Below are 22,271 nucleotides of genomic sequence, written 5' to 3'. Positions count from 1 at the left end.
TTTCAATATTTATGTGTTAACATGACTTTTTTATGATTGAATGACTTCAGCTGGGTCTCAACCGCTGGCAATATCATACTTTTAAAATTAATTACAATCGTAAAAAGATGAGTGAATCATGTCACAAAAAGCAACAGGGTGGGAATGGGGTCATCACTTCTGTCAGAGCCATTGCTCAGAGCCATTGCTGTTATAAGCAAGCATTGAAGCCCCCAAGGAAAAATCCAGGACACAGATATTATCTGAATTGTTACCTTGCACATACTGGGTTTGGGATAACGGCATGTACTTCAGATCATTTAACATTTTCAAAAAACAAAAACAGGTTAAGGAAGGAAACATTTTCTACCTTAGAGGTGAAGTATGCTCACACAACTCAGCATGAGTTCCCTAAGCTTTTTGATATGTCAGCTCAAGTCGTTGTTTGCTTTGCAATGAACATTAAAGATCTTCTTAGAATCAGACCTTTTCCCTGGGTGTGGCATCCTTTCCCTTTGGTTCCAGCACTGAGGAAACAGAATCAGTTGGATCTCTGTGAATTCAAGGATAACCTAGTCCATGTAGTGAGTTTTGGGAGAGGGATTGTTTTATAGTGAGACCCTAATTTAAAACCAAACAAAAAGGATAAAGGGAATTTTTGATGTCAAAGTCTTACAAAGTTCTGAAATAGGTAACAAGTATACTGTACAGTACAGTATTACTTAGTCTTTCTCGTTTGGACTGACAATTCTCCTGGTTGTTTTTCTAGCTACTCCATAACCGACCCCTGAGTCTCACTCATCTTTACTGTCACAATGGCCATTTTAGACTCCCAAGAGACTTTCCAAAAGCACTAGTCTACTCCAACAGAGTCAATGATGGCTTCTGGCTCAGGTTTCAACCAGGACTGATCAGGGTAAGAGCACCATCATTAGGACAGGTGCCCAAGGCCTTCACAGTGATGATCTCTCTTCACAGTAAGCTTGCCAAGCTGTTGGCATACCAACTTAAAGTTAGTCATATGTGCTACCCCATGTAACAGTGGTTCTTCATTATTTACCTCTCAGAGAAAAACTCATCACTGATTGTCAGTGATGTGTTTACCGCCATGGCTCTGACACTCCCATGTTTCTTATCTGGGGTATCAAACATCATGATAAAAAGATTGCAAGCTTGTACAACCACTCTGGAAATCAGTCTGGCGGTTCCTCAGAAAATTGGACATAGTACTACCGGAGGATCCGGCAATACCTCTCCTGGGCATATATCCAGAAGATGTCCCAACCGGTAAGAAGGACACATGCTCCACTATGTTCATAGCAGCCTTATTTATAATAGCCAGAAGCTGGAAAGAACCCAGATGCCCCTCAACAGAGGAATGGATACAGAAATTATGGTACATTTACACAATGGAGTACTACTCAGCTATTAAAAAGAATGAATTTATGAAATTCCTAGCCAAATGGATGGACCTGGAGGGCATCATCTTGAGTGAGGTAACACAATCACAAAGGAACTCACACAATATGTATTCACTGATAAGTGGATATTATCCCAAAACTTAGGATACCCAAGATATAAGATACAATTTGCTAAACGCATGAAACTCAAGAAGAATGAAGACCAAAGTGTGGACACTATGCCCCTTCTTAGAATTGGGAACAAAACACCCATGGAAGGAGTTACAGAGACAAAGTTTGGAGCTGTGATGAAAGGATGGACCATCTAGAGACTGCCATATCCAGGGATCCATCCCATAATCAGCTTCCAAACGCTGACACCATTGCATACACTAGCAAGATTTTGCTGAAAGGACCCAGATATAGCTGTCTCTTGTGAGACTATGCCGGGGCCTAGCAAACACAGAAGTGGATGCTCACAGTCAGCTATTGGATGGATCACAGGGCTCCTAATGGAGAAGCTAGAGAAAGTACCCAAGGAGTTAAAGGGATCTGCAACCCTATAGGGGTAACAACATGATGAACTAACCAGTACCCCGGAGCTCTTGTCTCCAGCTGCATATGTATCAAAAGATGGCCTAGTCGGCCATCACTGGAAAGAGAGGCCCATTGGACTTGCAAACTTTATATGCCCCAATACAGGGGAATGCCAGGGCCAAAAGAATGGGAATGGGTGGGTAGGGAAGTGGGGGGGTATGGGGGACTTTTGGGATAGCATTGGAAATGTAATTGAGGAAAATACATAATTAAAAAAAAAAGAAGCTCAAAAAAAAAAAAGATGACAAGATTTTAAATCAAATTCTATCTCTAATCTGTCACTTGCTAACTGTGGGACTTTGCAAGTCACCTAACTGGATATTTTCAGCTCCAGATTTATCATAAAAGACATTGAAATGAAAAAATTACTATGATAAATTTTATATGGAGTACATAGTGAAACTGTATTTAATATACTTTTTAAAATAACTACAAACATTACTCAATAATAGTCAGATTAGTAATGATCAACTGTAAATGGACACTGCACAAGACTCAGTAGCCAAATGTTTTTGTTGATATGAAATATCTATTTCCTGGTAGGTCATGTGCTTTTCAGAATTTAAGCTCATGTTCTTTGATTTTTCCTACTTAATTACATAGCCGCATTACCAAGGAACCTTTCCCTGGCCTATTTTCTGTGGCCTGTCTTGTTGACTAGGTTGTCTTTACATCCATTTACTGCACAGATTTGTATTCTTAATGTGAGTCTTTCTGTGTTATCTGCCCATTTGTTTAGAAATAAGCATATCTTTGATTCCTCCCTTCAGAATATACTGCTTCTTGCTGCCTAAGCCTCTGCTTGCCATGGTGTGCACTTTCTCAACTCTGATCCTTCTCAAAGGGGTTATTGTGACCTTTATGCACATCCTCTCTGCACATCCTTTAATAAAAAATGTTATCTTTGGTCTCTACATCTGCACAACAGAAGGGACATGCCCAGGTACATTGTTGCATCCACCCAGACCAGTAGGAAACAGGCAACACCACATTGTCCTTCTTCAAGCAGGTTTATTCAGGAACACTTAGCATTGCAATGCAGGAACAGGAATCCCCTCCCCAACAACCTCAGGGCGCACCTTAAATACCCTACTGACTCCTCCCAATCACCCCAGTCACGTAACCTCAGTCCATAGGTTCACAGCAAGTGACGACACCTCAGGCGAGCTGACGAGGCATGGCATCTGCGCAGTGAAGGCGGCTGGGATGTGGCTAAGTCTGAGATAATGAGGAAGTCAGGCGCAGGTCATAAGACCTGGCAGCCGTTCCGGGCGCCATCTTGGGGCAGCGGCCGCAGCCGCTCCTCACAGTACATGATTCATACATGTATTGGGACTCTTCATTTGCCTGACTTCTTTGGAGAAGAAATACACAGTCATCTACTGAACCCAGATCTTAAAAGGCAGGAGCTAAAAACAAGTTGCCACCTATAGGACATAGCCTTGACCTTGTCTTCCTCTTAAAATTGAAAAAAGTAAAGTTTCTTCCCCTCCTTCCTTGCTGCTGTGAAGGCCAGAGATTTATAGAGATAAAGAAAAACTTTGCTACAGGTTATCCGTTTTCAAAGCCAAGAATAAACAGAAGCACTCCAAATTAGCATTGCTTTACAAAACCTGCTAGTCATGGTTCTCCTGTCCATAGGCATGTAGCAGTGAAGCCTTTCAAACACTAAACCATTATTAATTCAATAGGGAGAGGGAGGGAAGGGCAATGGAAGAAGGAAGGAGAGAGAGGGGAAGAAGGAGAAGAGAGAGAGAAAGAGGAGAGAGAGAGAGAAAGAGGAGAGAGAGAGAGAGAGAGAGAGAGAGAGAGAGAGAGAGAGAGAGAGAGAGAGAGAGAGACTAAGAGCATATTTAGTAACAGTTCGCATATCCCATGAAGCCATCAGAATCACCGACAAATGTAACCTGGAAAACTAACATGGTACTGACTACTGATATCTCCAGGGAAAATTATGTTGTTTGTAACAAAAAATGATCTCAGTTCTGCCAAAGCAGATGTTTTCCTTCTATGGCTTCTTAAGAGTAAAAGCAAAAGAAAATTGTTATGAATTCAGTCTTTGTTGTGTGCACTCCCCTGGTACTTTTCTGTGCATTAATTAGTTACTGATTTTTCATTATCAAACTTGTGAGGAGTTCAATAACTGGCTTACACTGCTGGGGTCATATAGGAACCATTTAATGTAATAATCAAGTGAGCAGCTATGGCCACAGCTCTAGAGATGCTCAAAATGTGGTTCACATACTGGGACAATATGTATCACTCAGGAGTTCATCAGAAATGCAGATAGACCTTCAGGATCTACCCTGAAACAACAGACTCCAGTGACTTGTGTACATGTTAAAGTTTAAGAAGCCCTGAAGACTAATGGCAATTATCAAAGGAGATCAGAAACAACTTTAAACTGTGTGACTAAATCAGGGTCCCAAACCTCTTGGTCATGCCTAAATCAGGTTCCCCAACCTCTTGGTCATGCCTTAGCAGACACTGAGGAGGAATAACAGGAGAGCATTGTGGGGCTTGAATGGAACAGTGTTGTGCAGGTGCTTAGTTAGCTCCCTGACACACTGTGAGTGTCTGATCAGTACTGATGCATTGACATACGAGGGGTACTGTTAACATTATGCCAGAACTTGGATTTGTCTCCGTTTGATTTCTAAGCCCATTCTTTCAATTACACCACATGATCTTCTAAAACAGCCATTCCTCTCCTTAGGAATTCTCCCCCTTTCATTCATGAGTTATGAGTTGAACAGAGACAACTCCAATCACCAGTGATCTCAGGTCAGGTTTGCTGAATTTTCATGTCAGTAGGTTTCTCATGTATCAGATTGCTTTCAGTATCACATTTGTAGTCTATGCTCTTTTCTCAGAGGAAAAAAACAATTTCTGTAATTATAGAGAACTGAAGAATGGAGGGTGGTTTTGCCCAGGTTCTCTGGAGGCACGGCATCCACCATGGTAACCTAGCTAGGCACATCAGGGGAAACTTGGAAGCTCCAACCAGCTCACATTGCTCCCTTGGCAGTGTGAGGCAGGAGTAATGCCTTGGGACAGTACATGATAGATCTCAAATGAAGGGAAATTCTGATGGTCAGGGCAAAGCACACATTTCCCCTTCACTGTGCCTCCTGTGATTTTTCTCAGTCACTCGGCTGGCTATAAACTCACAAGAGGATAATATTAAAGAATTGAAAATTTCCTAACAAAAAATAAGGTATGGTTTGATAACAAAAGACATAGATTTAAGAATGAAACCAGTGGCTACAATTTGTCTCAACTCTGTATCATATATCTTGTGACACCTTCAAGTGTCTTGCTCATCCTTGAAAATTATTTCGTCCTATGAACTTGAACTTCTACATTCTATAAAATGGATGAGGATATTAATAAATTACTTAGGAAACAACTGGTAGAATTTTTGTTTTGTTTTACATATCATAGATGGTTGAAATGACCCAAGAAAGCATGTGTATTCAGAGACTTGGAGCTGGTTTAGCCATCCAGTATTTTCATACTTACATGTAGAGTTAAAATCTGAACTGGAAAGAGAAGTAACCAGATTGTGGCTTGGTATCAGCCATTAACGGTGTGCCTTTGATCAGCTATAAAGACAGAGTACTTATTCTGTACTACATCTGCTTGTTAGCTGATCTTCACACTTTAGTCATGAGACTCTTTCAGAATCCTGGGTCTTGCTGCACCTCTTTCCTAATAATTTTGCCCCTTTATATGAACAGTCCAACCAAGGCCATAGCACATACATTTGTATTGAAATTTAAAAGTATCTGGATTTAGCCTCAAAGCCCATCTTCTTTCTATAATTGATATTAGCTATCAGGATTTCTTCACCTGTAGCATGAACATCAACCACCTGATGCTCTTGTTTTAATCCAGATGCAGACATCTGCATTGCTCACCAGATCTCAAGGAATACATACTCCCCTAGTACTTGGACCACGTTTTGAGCAAGAAGGTTCTAGAACAGTGATTCTGGGTTTATTATTCATGACCAATAATGCATAGCCACAGTTTTATAAATTAAAATTTATATGTAGGTTTCTCCCTAATAATGTGCAAGATAAGTGACTGGAGCTTTAGTGGAGTAGAAAACATATGAGTTTAGATAAGTTGTTTATCTGCAAGCCCTGTTTCCTTGCCTGTAGAATAAGAGCCCTGTCCACTTCTGCAATGCCCTGTGAGTCCAGGCCAGTTCTAAAATAGTTCTCAAACTTTCAGGGATCTCCCTGTGCCTCAATTCTCATCTTTGTGTGAGCACTTTCAAGAGGGATTGTTTGTGAATAAAATAAGATGTCAAGAGGCAATCCGTGGCTTTGATGATTGGAGTGTCTCAAAGGTTAAATATTCCATGGCTCAGTCCTTTGAGAGAAGCCAAGCTTCTAAGACCCACTGGTGGCTAATGCCTCATTTCCAGTGTCATGTCTCTGATGCATATCTGTCTGTGTTGCATACATCTTATCTTATCTATCTTATCTTTCCCTATGACATGGTGACTTTAAAGTCTGACTCATGGTTGAATGTTGGCATCACTCCTTCATGTAACTAGGCTTTCCTGAGAAATATGTGATGGCTATCAATGAAGTAGAAATGACAATAACAGGAGGGAGAAGGAGGAAACAGTGAAGGAACATGAAAGAAAGAAAGGAAGAAAGAGAGAAAGAAAGAAGGAAGGAAGAAAAGAAGGAAAGAGAGAGGAAGGAAGGAAGGAAGGAAGGAAGAGGGAGGGTGGAAAGGAAAGGAAAGGAGTAAGGAAGGGAAAGGGAGGAAGGGAGAAAGAAAGAAAGAAAAGAAAGAGAGAGAGAGAGAGGAAGGAAGGAAGGAAGAAAAAAGGAAGAAAGAAAGACAAAGAAAGAAAGAAAGAAAGAAAGAAAGAAAGAAAGAAAGAAAGAAAGAAAGAGTAAAGAAAAGAAGGAGAAAAAAGGAGAATGAAATACCATCTCTACTTTTCAAGAAGTTAGAATGAAATCACACACAATGTGTGGCTTGTGGTCAGAGCTCAGTAAACCATAATTCTTGCCCTAGCTTGTTCATATCCACCGTTCTCTTCATTTTGCAGTTCTTACCTAATTTTTCTTTCCAGGCCCATATTTACTTACCCTACCTTTGTCAAATATGTCTTGGTATATTTACATATATGAAATAAATAAATAGGTGAAAAAAGAATAAACTTATAACACATAAAAATATATATTGCACTCCTCAGTGCTATTTCTCCCTTTTAAAATATCTGGAATATTTTCTTGCTTTGATCTCACAATGGCCATATATTACGTTTCAGCTTTTGATGGGCATATTTGCTTCTATCAGAGGTCCTTGTGCTCTTACAACTTATTTGTATGACTAAGAACATCTCAGGCCCAAGTTCCTCCATATTCTATCTGAACCAGCTGTGTGAAAGAGTTACTAGTGTTCATTGAGGGAATGGATAGCAAAAGCAAGGGAAGAAGGAAGGAGGGAGAATAAAAGAAGAGACATGAAAATGTTCTTACCTTATGTATCAAGAATGACCTGTGTTGTGTGTCTGGCATACAGGGAATATTCAGTATATATTCACCAAACAAATGCAATTATCACTGAGTCATGGGAAGTTTCTCAAATGCAAAACAGATAAAAAAACAAAACAAAACAAAACAAAACAAAACAAAACAAAACAAAACAAAACAAAACAAAACAAAACACTTTCTTCTGGGGCCTGCAACAACTAACAGAAGCACTGGCTAGAGAAACCAGGCAATGATGTCAAGCAGTCATGCTAGAGTCTGTCCTGCCTCTGCCTCTCCATGCTTACTAGGACAACAGTGCCAAGATTTTGCATTCACATAATTTTCCATTGATAATTGCTAATGTGAATAAGAGCCATCTTGCACTCTCCACCTGCCTGGCTTGTAAGTGTACTTTAATTGAATGTACCAAGATTGAGGAAAAAGTAATCTGTCCTTGCAAGACTACTGACAGGGAGATGAAGTGTTGTTTGGGCCTTTATTGTTACAATTTTGCTGACAAAATTACTATGAACTGTCTTGTTTGGATGCATAGCCTGCCTTCGTTGACAGAACCCTAGCATTTATCTTCTTGGGGTAGTGTATTAGGTCAGGAGAAACAGATGAAATGTTGCTAGCAGTTTGGTAGAAATGCACTTGGTTTTATTATCTGACTTTATTGAGTTTTTTTAGGTTTTCAGAAACAGTGAGAAATGTGGCATTGTTAGGAGTTGGAGCTTGAAGACAGGAGGAATCTGGAGGAGGCAGGGAGATAGTGATCACCTACTAAACACAAGACATTGCATTCTGCTGGCCCTTTATGACTCGAGGCCTTCATCTTCCTGACAATCTTATCAGGTGTATGTGTCTATCTTCAAGCTGGAGATATAAAACTGGCTCTATGGTGAATCTCTGTGTTTGAATTCTAAGAGTGAAATGACGATGTGCTGCTAGCATTGAATTCAGGTCTTTCTGATGATAAAAACCTGCTCCTTTGCCTGTTCTGGGATTCCTGTGGGAACCTGTACAAACAACTTTTTTCTGGCTGCATCTTTCTCTTATAAATCTCTCTCTCTCTCTCTCTCTCTCTCTCTCTCTCTCTCTCTCTCTCTCTCTCTCTCTCTCTCTTTCTCCCCCCTCTCTCCCACCCTCCTTCACGCCTGTTCCCTCCCCTCCCCCTCTCTTCTGCTATTAGGTGGCTTTCCCAGAAAGCTCTATTCCCTCCTGGATGACAGATTTGCTAGTATTTAAATATACTTATCTTCAACTCAGAAAACCTTCCGTCATCAGTTAGGTTCAGTGATAAGTACTAAAGAGTCAAGTAGAGAACTTAGGTTACTGTGTTACAGCAGCTTACAGCGAGAGCATTGTAGAAAGTGCAGCCATGATAACATAAACTCATTCCACACGAGCAGCCAGTTTAGAAACAAAGTTATGTATACTTCTAAACACCAAGAAAGGAAGGAACTAAGAGAAGATATTGAAGGATTGCAAGAGAAAGAATTAATAGATTTTTCTAGAAACATATCCTGCCTGGCCTTTGAAGAGTATATAGTGTCCTACCAGGAGAAAACTGTAGACAATCTCATATTTCACCATGAAGGGGTATACTAGAGACCTAGGAGAGAAAGAGGCTTGTAATGTATATAGGAAGTGTAAGCATAAACCAGAAATACAACAGCAGCAAATCTCAATTTCCATTCTTCATGACAACAGTTTCTGTAAGAAGCAGAGAGCAAATATTTCAGACTTTACATACCACACGCATCTTAATATGTCACTGCTGGCATTTCTCTTCTTCTACCCCCTCTTTTCTTCTTATTTCTTCATCCCTTAATGATATACTATTTCTTGATATGTATAACAAAACCACTACAAGCTGCAGTTGGTCTCCAGTCTACACTTTGCCAAATTCTTCTTTATGGCATGGTCTCTAAGGTGTCACAATCTTTGATGCACAGACATTTTTATTACAATTTCTTAATTAAGGTCAATATTGTACCATTAATCAGCACAAAACATCTATTGGTGAAGTAAAATGGACTCTATATTTTAAGACATGTGAATTCTAAAGACTAAGAGAACACTTGATAAGTCTTCCATTTGTTCATTTTCCACTTGCAATTAAGACTTTGATAATTCTTTTAATTAGATTTTGACAGGGAACATATTTTAATAGTGCTCAGATTTACTGTACGTAGTAGTTACTGAACAAGACTATATGTAAATGTATTATATGTATTTACATTACAAAGTATTCATTCCATACATGAGGATATTTCACTTAGTTTAGACTATGTGAAATGTTTATATAGGTTCTGACTTAGAAATTCTTCTCAGGTGAATTGTACATGACATGGTATCAGTATAAATCACCAGCCTAGCTCGCACATTTCTTCAGATGCCATGCAACCTATACAGGTTAGTAAGAGGTATATTCTACTATTACATGTTTTAAAATGGAATTAGATGTGAATCTATTGACCCACGAGGCACTCAGCATTTTCCCACTTGCATCATCTCCAAATGGGCCCTTCCGTTCTATACAAGCAAGATTACAGCACTATCAGAAGCACCTCAGTGTTTGCTTCTCTTCCAGTCTCACTGTTTGAACTCTAATGCTCCAGTCAAATTGGGAAAGTCATTTTGAATCCTGGTGCTATCACCTACCACATTATCCTTGCAGCTATTCTGCCCAGGGATGTTTGAGTTGGCACTACAGGGCCCTATCATTTAGCCACCCGCCTTCCACTGTGCCCTCCCAGAGCCTTGGACTAGGGAAGAAGATCAATACTTTCACTGCATTATTGAACAGCTCTAATTGCTAGGGGGAAAATCGGATAAATGAAAGGAGCAAACACATGTTCACCAACTACCAGCAATTAGTGTATGTAACCTTATTCTTCAGACATTTAAGGACAGTGAAGTGTCTTGAACTCCCTTTACAAACAGGAAAAATGAAGAGTCAAGAATGTTAATATATATACTTCCCTACCCGGTAGGAAATGGTGTTAAAAATCCCTCTGACCCTATTTATCCATGGTATGACCCTGGGTTCATAGTCACCTCTTTAGACCCAAACTTCTTTCCTGTGTTGAGTCAAGGCTCTCCCTCTGTGCTCTGGTCACTCTACTCCCTGGAACAGGAGAATAGGCTTGCTCTTCATTCTCTGTCCACAGTTGTGGGGAGGCCACATTTTCTTCTCCACAGTCACGATACTTATAGGTATGTTAATGCATGAACAGCCTCTCTCCCTGTTGACCATCAATGTATGTTGATCAAACCTCAATTATCTTTGTCCCACCGGCAATACCCATAATTTAGCACAGGACTTTACTTCTCTTTGAAAACATTGATGAATAACAGCTCATGTTTTTGCTCTCTAAGTCCTGAGGACTGTGTGTAAATGTATCACACATGTTACCTTATTTCATCCCCAGAATTCCCCATGAGGTGAACACTGTTCTGGTCATTTCTATTTTAAAAGTAAGGAAATGGACTTTGTAAATTGCACAAAATCACACACACAGAGGGAGGAGAGCTGGTATTTGACCTGAAATGGTTCCTGCTTCTTGCCCCCCCTCCCCAGCCCCCATGTTCCTCACAGAGGAGCCAGCTGTTTCAGCAGGGGGACATTTGCCTCAGGCTCTCCTTTGAAATACAGCTCCAACTGTCACCTCTCGTCAATATTTTTAAAACGTCCTTTGCAATGGTCTGTGCTCTCAGATTGTGTCTTATCTCCCTCAGGAGTCTCAGTTTCCGCCAATAATATGAACAAAAAATGGTCTTCTTTGACGCTGTTTCTCTATCTATAAAATGGGAAGCAAGCAACACATTGAAGAAGACCCTTTTGAAATAGCCTTGCTCAGTCAACTAGTAATCTAATCATAACTGGACAAGTCATCCCAGGTCCTCCAGTTTCTGCTCCCTCCTCCTTCTGCCTAGAAGCATTTGCTTTAAGTCTATACATTAAAAACAGGCAGAATAATTAATGTCTTCAAATACTCAACCATCATTTATTAATTGCTCAGCAAGTATAGCATTTAATTTCTATGTTGAAGGAACAAAAAAACTATGTATACTATAAAGGTGAAGAGTAAGGTCTTACAGTAGGTTTTACAGTAGGATCCCAGAAAGCCCTACTTCCCAGAGTGAGGAATTGTATGGGTGTTGAAACAATGAATAGAAATTAGACAACAGGGAGAAGAAAGGAGCCTTTTACCCACAGCTTGTTCTAGTGAAAGCAAAAAGTGTGGAGAACACAATTATTGGCTTGTTTACCAATATTGTTAGTTTGCTGCTTCTAGGAATCTATACTATCTATAATTTCCTCTGTTGTCCTAACACTTCTGTAATGACACAATGAAAACTAGAATTCAAAACTCACCTAATGCATTTGAGTGCTTTGTCGTCCCTTCGCTGTCTTCTAATCATTGTTAATGGGATGCTATCAAGCCTTGTTTACTCTTGTGAATTTGCTAATGTTCAAAGGCTCAGTGTTTCTCCTTTGCTGTTTACTATCACACATCTTTCTTCAATGACTATTCCAGTTATATTTGGGTGTTGAAGTTTACAGATTTCAAACAGGATAAGCATGTGGAGGACATAAGCACAGCTGTCCCCTATGCAGACTTCGAACAGAAGACTTGGCTGACAATCTTGAAACTCTTGGTATTATTTTTTATTATGGTGCATGACTTAACAGCTCCAGGTTTTGTTTGTTTTGTTTTTCTTATTAAAGAGGTAATTAACAATAACTCCTGAGTGTTACCTGTCATTAAAATTAGATTGCTTATGAATCATTGAACCAGATTCCAATCCACTAAAACTTACAATTGCTATCAAGAGATACTGCAGCCCTATACTGGAATACATATATAACTATTTTAGATTGACTTTATTCTGAGCCAGCAACAAAGATACCAGTTTCTTTACCTCAGCCTTTGTATGTCTATTATTCAATAATTTTTCTACAAAACCTTACAATGTTACAGATACAACTCACTCTTTTATTCACTCATTCCGTTTACCAAATGTTTGGGGTTTTTTTGTTTTTTGTTTTTTGTTTGCTTTATTTTGTTTGTTTGTTTTGTTTGTTTGTTTGTTTGTTTGTCCTGGACATGACTCAAGGCACCTAAGCAGTGTATGGCCTGGAAAGAGAAACACCCATATAAGCATAATATGTTTATTTGTATGGCGAGACACAGAATGATAACAACTGTTACAAACCAAAAGCCATACAAACTTCTGTTGAACTCAGGACCCCAATATCCTAGTGGTATGCTACAGTCTGTGATCTGCTTCTTACCTCCCCCATTAAGTCTTACCCCACCCCATCCCCTTTCCCTTTGCTCTCTCACTTCTGGTTCTGTGCTCCTGTCTTAGCTCTAGCTCTTGGTTCATGTGGTCTCCTCCTGCACTGTTGTCAAGATGTTTTCTTCCCATCCTTCATCTCTCCTTAAGTGCCATTCTACAAGAGAAACTTGATGCCATCCATTGGCCCCTTTGCCCTCAATTTCCTCTCCCCTAGAATCATCATTAGTTATGGCAAGGCAGGTGTGGAGTGTGTGCTTACATGGACTTCCTTTAGCTGTGAACCTCAGGCAACAAAAATCCAAGTTTGATTGTTTTCATTAGTGTTGATACGACATCTGTATGCCCATGTGCCCATATATGGAAATGTTTTTATAAACTATGTGCTCAACAAATAACAGTCAAAGGTGATAGATATTTGGGATACATCTCAACTAAACAGTCGTGATTCGTGATGAGGGAAAGGAGTAATTAGTGGTTAAATATCCCAATTTGTGCACAAGCATACAATTTGGGAGTCATTCAGATTTAAGTTCAAATCCCAGGTACTTTGAAGGTCCATTGATATGAACTCAAAGCATCTGAGGTTCAGCACAACATTTATTTGTAATGTAGAGACAATAGCAGGATTATAGATTTGTGAGGAATGGACTCAAGATAGGTGAGCCACATGGATAAATGGAAAGCTAGTGTGTTGCCTGTTTATTCTGCAGTAGTAAGGAGACTCGTGCCTGAGCATTCTGGAACTGCCTTAGCACAGTGGCTCCCCACATCTCAGCTGGAGAGTGAGAGACAGTGTTGTGACCTAGAGCGCCAGGTTGCTGTGAGAAAAATTGAATTGTTGCAAAGTCTTTGAAAGTACAAAGTGCCTCCAGCAAGTTTTTGCAGGTCAAAGATTTACAATTTCTCCTTCATAGGATCAGAGGATATAGTAATAATAGGTGAGCCTTATATCAGACTTGGATCTAAATACTGTAGAGATAGCTCCCATGAAAATCTAAAAGAATCCTATGAGCTCTCAGTTCCATGATTTTACAAAGCCAGAAATGGAAGCATAAAACGTGATGAGGTTTCCTCAGTGTCTCAGAGTTCGTGCTTGATCTAGCTGATGCTTTGAACCAAACTGTGTGGTAATGAACCCCATTCCGATTCAGTGTAGCACTCTGCCTGTGTGTACAATCAACTCTGTGAAGTGTAAATAGAAAGTGTGGATTCAGATCTGTCTCCCCTGCTTTCTAGCTGCACGGCCTTGGGCCTTCTAGTCTTTCTGAGCCTGGTTTGTCACTTAAAAAGATGGAAAAACAATGATATCAACTTTGAAGGGGGCTGTGACATTTCAATGAGTTGGCATAGGTTGGGTGCCAGGCTCGCAGCTGATGTTCAATATGAGGTAACAAATGTGATTTCTCTCAGTGGCACATTTGATCCACTAGTTGATCTCGACTCGGTTGAGATTTTATAAGACTTGATGGCTTTTAATTGAGAAATATGCATCCATGACAGGTAATCAATATGCTCATTTGGCAGCCAGGTTCTAGATGAAATAAAGCTAAATGATGGTGTAATTCAGATACACAAACAAATGCCTGCAGAAGCCAAATCGCTTGCATGCCTTCTCTGTCCTAATCAAGAGGCTGGTTTTACTTTTTGGGATGTGTCCCCAAGACATTTTCCTCCTTGAATCTGGGAACAACTAAACACATGTGGCACCTCTTCTGCTTTTGCTCTCTGCTTTTGTTCTGCTCTCTCGGTATAGCTCACTTTCCCTCTGATCAAGAAGCAGAGAGGAGCTGAGGAATGTCATACTGACTTTGAACATAAGGAACACCCTGTGTGTAGATCTCAGTGACAAATGGAGTTCTTGAAATACACTTTGTCATCTTTTTCCTTATAGTCACCGTGAATGACAATAGCTAGTGGCCTTAACAGTGAAACAGCCCCAAAAGCAAGTTCTCAACAGGCTCTAGCAAATCTGTGTCAAAGATATCTCTTCTCTCATATTGAAGTATGTGAATGACTAAATGCCAAGATGTCATTGTGGTTAGCCATCACAGACAGACAGGAACCTTGTCAGGGTTTCCTCCCAGTATTTAGAGCTATGGTTTATTTTAAAAATACATTCTAACACTCAGATGCAGGGGGACATCAGTTGATTCATGAAAAGTTTAGTTGTTTTAAGATCAAACCATAGATTCCTTGTTTGCAAGATCTGTGACTTGGGCAAGAAGTGTTCGTTTCAGTGTCTGAAATTCCTCACTTACCCATCTATGATGACTACAGTACCTTTGGGTGGTTGGACAGAAAAGAATACATGTAAACTTCTGATTTTCCTAGCTCACACGCAGTAAGTTCACACTACAAATTAGTTTTATTATTGTCAGTGTAAATTTGAGTCAGATATCATATAAATGGACTTAATTTGAGTTAATCAGTTTTCTATATATTTCCTGGGAGGCTTAGCATAGGACAAAGTACATGGGCTTAGGGACACATGGATATGATATCAAATTCTGTTTGTGTCCATTGTATGACTTTAGGCAGGATACACAACCTCTTTGAATTTCAATTTCCTCACTTGTCAACTCTTTATAGAATGCCCATAAATTTCTCTTTTTTCCCCACTCTAGAAATGTGAACTCTTAGTTCCAGACCAATCCTGATCTAATGGTGCTCCCAAGCAGCCAGTTACTGGAATGATTATCTGGAACTGGCCGTCAGTATCTTCTAAGGCACTTATGCTTACAGAGAAAATGTACAATGTTCAATGAAATTAAGGACATGGCCAAAGGGTTAAAATAAAGGGATAAACCCTACCAGAGAGCCTCGGTATCCACAGTGGTCAAAGTCTGTCCTGATCTGCCCAAGAAACAAACAAGAACAAAATAAATAAAATTAAAGTCGAAGGATAGGAACAGGAGGAATGAAGGCTGGGGCGATGGACAACTAGAGGGGAGAAAAAAGGAAAGAAGAAAGGAAGGGGAAAGGGATAGAAGGCGTGAGAGGAGATGAGGGACAGGGATGGAGATGGAGACAACAAGGAGAGAAGAGAAAAATCCTGGATAGGACTGTGAAATCTCCATGGTAGCACTTGGCAGGCCTGTGCTATAAGAAACTGTAATGGGCATTGAGAAAACCAGGCACTGTGGACTTGCATTCCAGACCTGCCCCCTAGAGGCTGAGCAGTCAGTCAGACAAGGGTTCCTACCAGCCTCATTCCTCTTTCTGCTTGGGGAGCCATTGTGAATGGTTACAGTGAGGCTGAGAGAAATGGTTAGTTTAACATTACAAACATGTAGCCATCAGTGCATATACTGAACACACAGAAAATAATCAATGCATTTAGACAGTTTTAAGTATGACATTATCGTCTTAGTTCTCCCACTTTCAAAGCAGTCGGCTTGAGTCACGAAGATTTTTTTTGTTTGTTTGTTGGTTGGTTTTTTGTTTGTTTTGTTCTCTTTTGTTTTTCTCTCTCAGTTAAACATCATGGGGATGCCATTGATGAGATATTGAGAGCAATTGTAAGAGGATGAATGGCGAGATGGGGGGGGGCAGTATAAAGAAAACCATCAGGAACATGTGTGCTGTGTTCCCTGGAAAAAGAGTGCTATGTGGGGCATTCTGTGCAAAGACTTAATCTTTACCATAAACCAAAAGCTTATGCAATTATATAGCTATTCTTACTTCCATTTTACAAACAAGGAAAAGGAAGTTTATTGAAATGTTTTTAAGATTTACTTTATTTATCTATGTATTTGAATGTGTAAGTATGTCTGAGTAAGTGAAAGTGAGTGGGTGTATGAATGTATGTTCGAGTGTGTGTTTGTGTGAGAGTTATATGTGTATTTGTGTGTGTGTGTGTGTGTGTGTGAGTGTGTACACAGATATATGCATGCATAAAAGGCTGGAAGACAGTTCAGGTAGTTTTCCTCTGCCTACTCTCTTGAGTCAAGGCTCTCCCTGAATTTCAGACATGTATTTTCTTGGCTAGGCTGGAAACTAGCAATCCTAAGGGTTCTATTTGTTTCTTTCTCTGAATAATTGGGGTAACAAATCTTTTCTGGAATGTCTGGCTTATTACATGTATTCTGGGATCTGAACTCTGATCCTCAACAAACACATTTAAGTTTTAGCCATGTCTCCAGTTCCTTGACAAAGTGCTTTTTGGCCTAAACCTTTTATTACTTCATGTAAAGTTCTTCACTTCTAGGAACCCTTTCTGCAGAGTCAATTTCCAAAAGGGCCACTTTAGATAGCCCAATATCTTTAGAAGAAGTGTAGATGAAGATGGATGATAATTTGTTTTCTTCATTTGAGGCAGGAAGAACCCATTCTTTTCTCCTCACACCTATTCCCTTCTATAAACAGAAATCAGCAGATTCAAAAGCAGATGTCTTTTCTTTCATTGTTCCCAGGGTAAAGAGCTTGATTTGAGACACCTGGAATGACATTGCTCTTCTTGGACATTGAAGGGGTTGTCTAAATAAGGTAAGAGATACGTATATACTAGCAATTAAAATTCATACTACTTTTTCCATGCTTTTGTTTTTCAAGGCTCTGTTGGTCTGCAGGATGAAAGAGAAGCAATAGACAGACCTGAGTGGTTGTCCTTTTCTGTGCAGCCTTGAGTAAAATCCTGCAGGTTGTAAAGTGACATCCTTACCAGGTCTCTCACAGGCTTCTGTCCGCATGTGCAGAGGTGACCAGTATGAAAGGTGCCAATCTTCTGGCCTGAGTGGGTCACTTTTCTTTCGTAGGAAGCACTTTCTTAACCTGAAGCAAAAGATACTGAGTCTTACTTTCTTTTTCTGAAGTATTTCTCTACAAAAAAAAAAAAATCAAATCATGTTAGTGTTATTCTTTCACAGTAATATATGAAATGTTCTCAATTTCAAACGTCTTCTCTTGGGAGATTGGGACTGTTTCTTATTTGATCTTCCTTGTGCACCTGCCAATGAGCAAATTCATGAAAAACTAGCTAGGTGATGGTAATGGAAAGAAAATCTCCAATAGTCAGCCAGGCTCCAGCATGGCGTGTGTTTTTATATAGGTTTTGATACTTGCGCTGCTTCTCAATTGCATTTATACCCAGCAATATACTCGTATTTTCTGCTTGTAAACCTCTCACCTAGTTCAGCGATTGGGATTAAGTGTGTCCTTTGTGCCGAGGCTGTGAAAGATCACGGTGTTTTGTGGATTCCAGGTGTCCTCTGGAACTACCACGCAGGGTCATAGTTTTCATATGTGACTCCAACACATGGCTTTAATATTTGTTGATCCTGTCTCCTAAAGGCTTTTTTTTCTGGGTAATTTCATTAAGAATTTAAGCACACAGAAAAAGATACATTGCCCTGTTGATCAGACAGAGGCAAGGCTCTGAGTGGAATGGCCCTTTGGTAACCCAAGTCTGGTGAAATGCATTAGGTAAGTTCAAGTCAGCAAGAATGAAGTGATGCCCACCAAGTATATCTCCCTTCCAAGGAACCCACACACAAAAGAGGGGAAAAATGTGACCTGATACATAGAATACAGAACCTGTAGCTAAAGGTCTTTTACAACTACTTTAGCAGGTCTATATAAAGGACAGCTGTTCAAAGCTATGTATCACAGCACCTGTCATGTGCTTTTGACAGATGAAGAACAAAGTCTCAGAGCTGTCCTTTTGAGTTAGCGTAGCCAGATTTTATGAGGAAGGTGCCAAGATATGCATCAGGCTAAGACCCCACACACTGATAGCCAGTGTTCAGTTCCCTACCACCCCCTGTCCTGCCCCAGGGAAAAACTGGAAAGTAAAATTTCAGACTGGATTCAGAGATGCAGTTGGTGTCAACCTAGATCCCAAAGATAAACAGCAGGTGTCAGGGGAAATGTATGGTTGTATTTAAGACCAAATGATGGAGGCATAACCAAAGCTCAGGTATCACAGGGCTAACCTTTATGGATCCCTTGCTCTATTCCAGGAGCTGCCCTCCATTTACACATAAGATCCAATGCAGATGGGATGGATGCTAACGTCAATCTCTCTTGCTGATAAGAAAGCCAGTGCACAGTGTTCAATAAACTTGAGTTTGCACCGTTGGGAACTTAGGGAGCAAGAATTTGAACAGGCATATGGCTCAGCAATATAATTTTCCAGCAAGCGCGCTGCCTCACCTCTACAATTTCCAAGGATCTGGTTTGACTTTGGTCTTGAACAAACGAGGAAGATCCAAGATGATGCCCATCTACCCCCATCACACCTTGAGTCTACCTGTTTGTAGTGTGTGTGTGTGTGTGTGTGTGTGTGTGGTCAGTATCTGTCAGCTAGGTTTAAATAGAGAAACTAGTTAGAGACAGCTTGGTGAGTAGCTAGGAATTCATCAGCAATGGCCAGTTGCATGTATGGTATGTGTTACAGTTCTAAGTGGAAGAGGTTGTACTCTCTGGAGAGACTTTTCTTATTTCAATGTTCTTCTTCTGAAATATTTCCAAGTGGTGTGTATATAAATCAGTGCTAGCAGACATTTTCAAGAGTGATGCACACTTGGTTCAGGAAAGAGCTGAGCCACATCTGTTTCATGATGGCCACCAATAGGGGATTCATCTTCTACAAGTTTCCAGCCCCCAGGGACCCACTGCCAACAGATTGAGCCTTGATTCAATCACACCTAACTTGGTACCAGGTACTTTCAACCTCTAATTGCATTTCCTGGCTTTATCTTTATGCAAGGCTGATGAGCCATTCCTCCTTCAACCCAAGGAAACAAAAGGAACCACAAAATTGCCCTTCTAGCTCTACTTTTAAGAGTGAGTGCCCAGCTCCTAGAACACTGTGTGCAGGGTTTAAAATGCCTGATCTATTTAAAACAAGTCTGTGGGTATTGCAGCTCGTACTCAAAACCCTAATAATAAGACTTGGGAAATAAAATCATGTTATACCAAGCACCACTTTTATAAATAAGGGATAGTAGCCTTCTCTTTCAACTCTTCCACACCAGATCTCCTCCATTCCAAGTGCTAGCAGACATTCTCTTTTCCCCAGAATCATCAGCAAGGCACAGGCTGACAGGTGCTGTTATTGCTTCTGATCCCATTGGTCACATCATGTAACATCTTCACTCCTAAACTAATACGATGGATGTAGCTTGACAGGGCGTAGCAAGGATGTGGTATAGCTTTCCGTGAGCTGCCTTAAGCTCCTGCCTCCCTACCAGCTCCTAGAGACTGCACACCATTCAACTTTAGGGCAAATTTTTGGTTAAAATAGGTTTAAGGGTAGGAGCCATTCCTAACTGCCCATTCTCGGGTTACATTATGTGGCACACCTGTGGGCATTCTTGCCTTGTTACAAGGAAGTAGAGATCTTAGAGTTGTGGCCAGATTAAAAAACCATGTGCTTCAATGATGGAGGTTATGGAGATTCCCTAGGCAAGCACTGTAAATGCTTCATAGTTAATAAAAGTCATCAATAAAATGATATGCACAATTAAGAGAATGTCAATTCCATTAGTGTCATATCTCCATTAAAGATAAAGGGGATTGAACATTTCAGTTCTAGTTACCATCTCTTATCCTGGAGAAGCTGGGCTTGAACTTGTTCCCTTATTTCAACAAATGGGAGCTAAGAGGAATTCAGTTCTCAGACTCAGTCCAGGTGGAACCAGTCAGACAAGTTCTCATTTTGATAGCTTAATCTCATCCCATGGTGCTTTGTGATATCCTGTGCTAGCTTTGAGAGTGAAAACCACAGAGCCTGCACATGATCTCCAATGGTTCACAGTCTAGGTAAAGGTAGGTACAAAAAGAAAAGGCAGGTATGACAATGCACATCTGTAACCTCTGCACAAAGAATGTGGAGACAGGTAGATGCCAAGAACTCACTGGCAAGCCAGTCCTCTGTGGTATGGAGACACACAAGAAGGTCAACCTCTGGCCTCCACACACTGTGCAGCTCTCCTAGGTACACACCTGCATACATGAATGCATGCTCTTGCATATAAACATACACATATGTACTAACAACACACACCCACAAAGTAAACAGAAGTGACAAGCATGATAACAACCAAGAGTAGAGGGCAGAGCATAGTCAGTAGCATGCATATGTGGAGAGAAGGGGATGGAGAATCAGGAAAGATGCTCGAGTATTGTGTAAGAGACAGTGGGGAGGGAACCACAAGGACCCGACCAACCCAAAACTGTAAGAAAAGTAAAAGTTTTGAATTTTCCAAATTGAAGTGATTATAGTCCTCCCTGTTTCACAACACACACACACAGAGAGAGAGAGAGAGAGAGAGAGTGAGAGACAGAGACAGAGACAGAGACAGAGAGACAGACAGAGACAGAGACAGACAGAGACAGACAGAGACAGAGACAGAGAGAGACAGAGACAGAGGCAGAGACAGAGAGAGAGAGAGAGAGATTGCTTTTCAAGGCATTTCAGTCCCTGATGATTCATTTCAGCACTTTTTTGGCCACCAAGGTTCTTGCTTACCTAACATATCAGGAGAAAGCAGGCCATTAATGAAGTCAATATTTTATATTAATTTGCTTATTTGGGTGCTGAAACTGAACCTAAGTTCTTATACATAGCAGGCATATATGATTTATCACCCAGATAATCACAGCCCCCAATTACATATATATGCACATATAATTACATATATACATATACATATATTTGTACATACACAAACACATACATATACATATATGTTTTTTCCTCTTGCCTCAGGAGTTTAGAGTGAAGGCAGGGGTCATATGATTCTGTCTTGCAATAAGCTGGATGAAGGTGCAACCGTGACCAGCTGATAGAAAATCAAGTTATAAACCCTATTTGTTTTTTAGTGTCTCTATGATGTGACATTAGGAGGTGATGGTGGCAGTTATGGGAGACATTTGTTCCAATGATATTCATAAATACACTTTGTTAGGCAGTTATGTCGAATCCATCAGGTCTCTACTCCATCTCTGAAAGCAGGCTGCCTTTCAGCTGTTTGATTTCTCTTGCACGGATAGGGAGGTACTGACAGAATCTGGAACTCGAGCATGAGACAAGGAATGTTAAATCTGTCTGCAGAATATTTGTGTTAAGAAGAAAAAGCAAGAGGAGGGTGGCAAGGCCCTTGGGGAATTCTTGTTCTGCAAGATGGTATTTGTATTTGAGCTGGCAGAGATGGAGAGGTGCCAGCCAACAAGTGACACTGGAGGTTAATTGCTGGTGAGCACTCTTTTCTTGTGGGATGGGGCTTTGTGGTTTAGGCTCGTAGAGATGGTAGATTTGTTCTTAGGGAAGAACACAGTGAGGCTAGATGTTCTGCCCATATGACTATAAACTCTCAAGCCCTCTTTGTGATGAAAATCATCCTACTCATGTTCAAAAGTTATTCTAAGATACAGTAAAACAACTTGTCCTGTTCTGGTCTGTCTGGGGTTAATAATCTATGGGTAGCTGCTGAGGTTGGCTATTCATTTCTGCACCACTTCTGCATTGTGAGAGATG

The 22,271-nt window shown here is 40.4% G+C and overlaps 1 long non-coding RNA gene across 1 annotated transcript in view; it reads left to right on the top strand.

Moving 5' to 3' along the window:
* The window catches only part of LOC147002935 (uncharacterized), an 80,703-nt gene that overhangs the window by 43,391 nt on the left and 15,041 nt on the right, over positions 1-22,271 (top strand). The window contains exon 2 of the long non-coding RNA XR_015048092.1: positions 17,206-17,278. This is a non-coding gene — a long non-coding RNA (uncharacterized LOC147002935). The remainder of the gene's footprint in view (positions 1-17,205; positions 17,279-22,271) is intronic.

This window comes from Mus caroli, unplaced genomic scaffold (assembly GCF_978045245.1).
Source record: "Mus caroli unplaced genomic scaffold, Mus_caroli_1 scaffold_8, whole genome shotgun sequence".
Taxonomy (NCBI): Eukaryota; Metazoa; Chordata; class Mammalia; order Rodentia; family Muridae; genus Mus; species Mus caroli.
The sequence above is the reverse complement of the archived record's forward strand: the minus strand, read 5'-3'. Positions and strand labels throughout refer to the sequence as shown.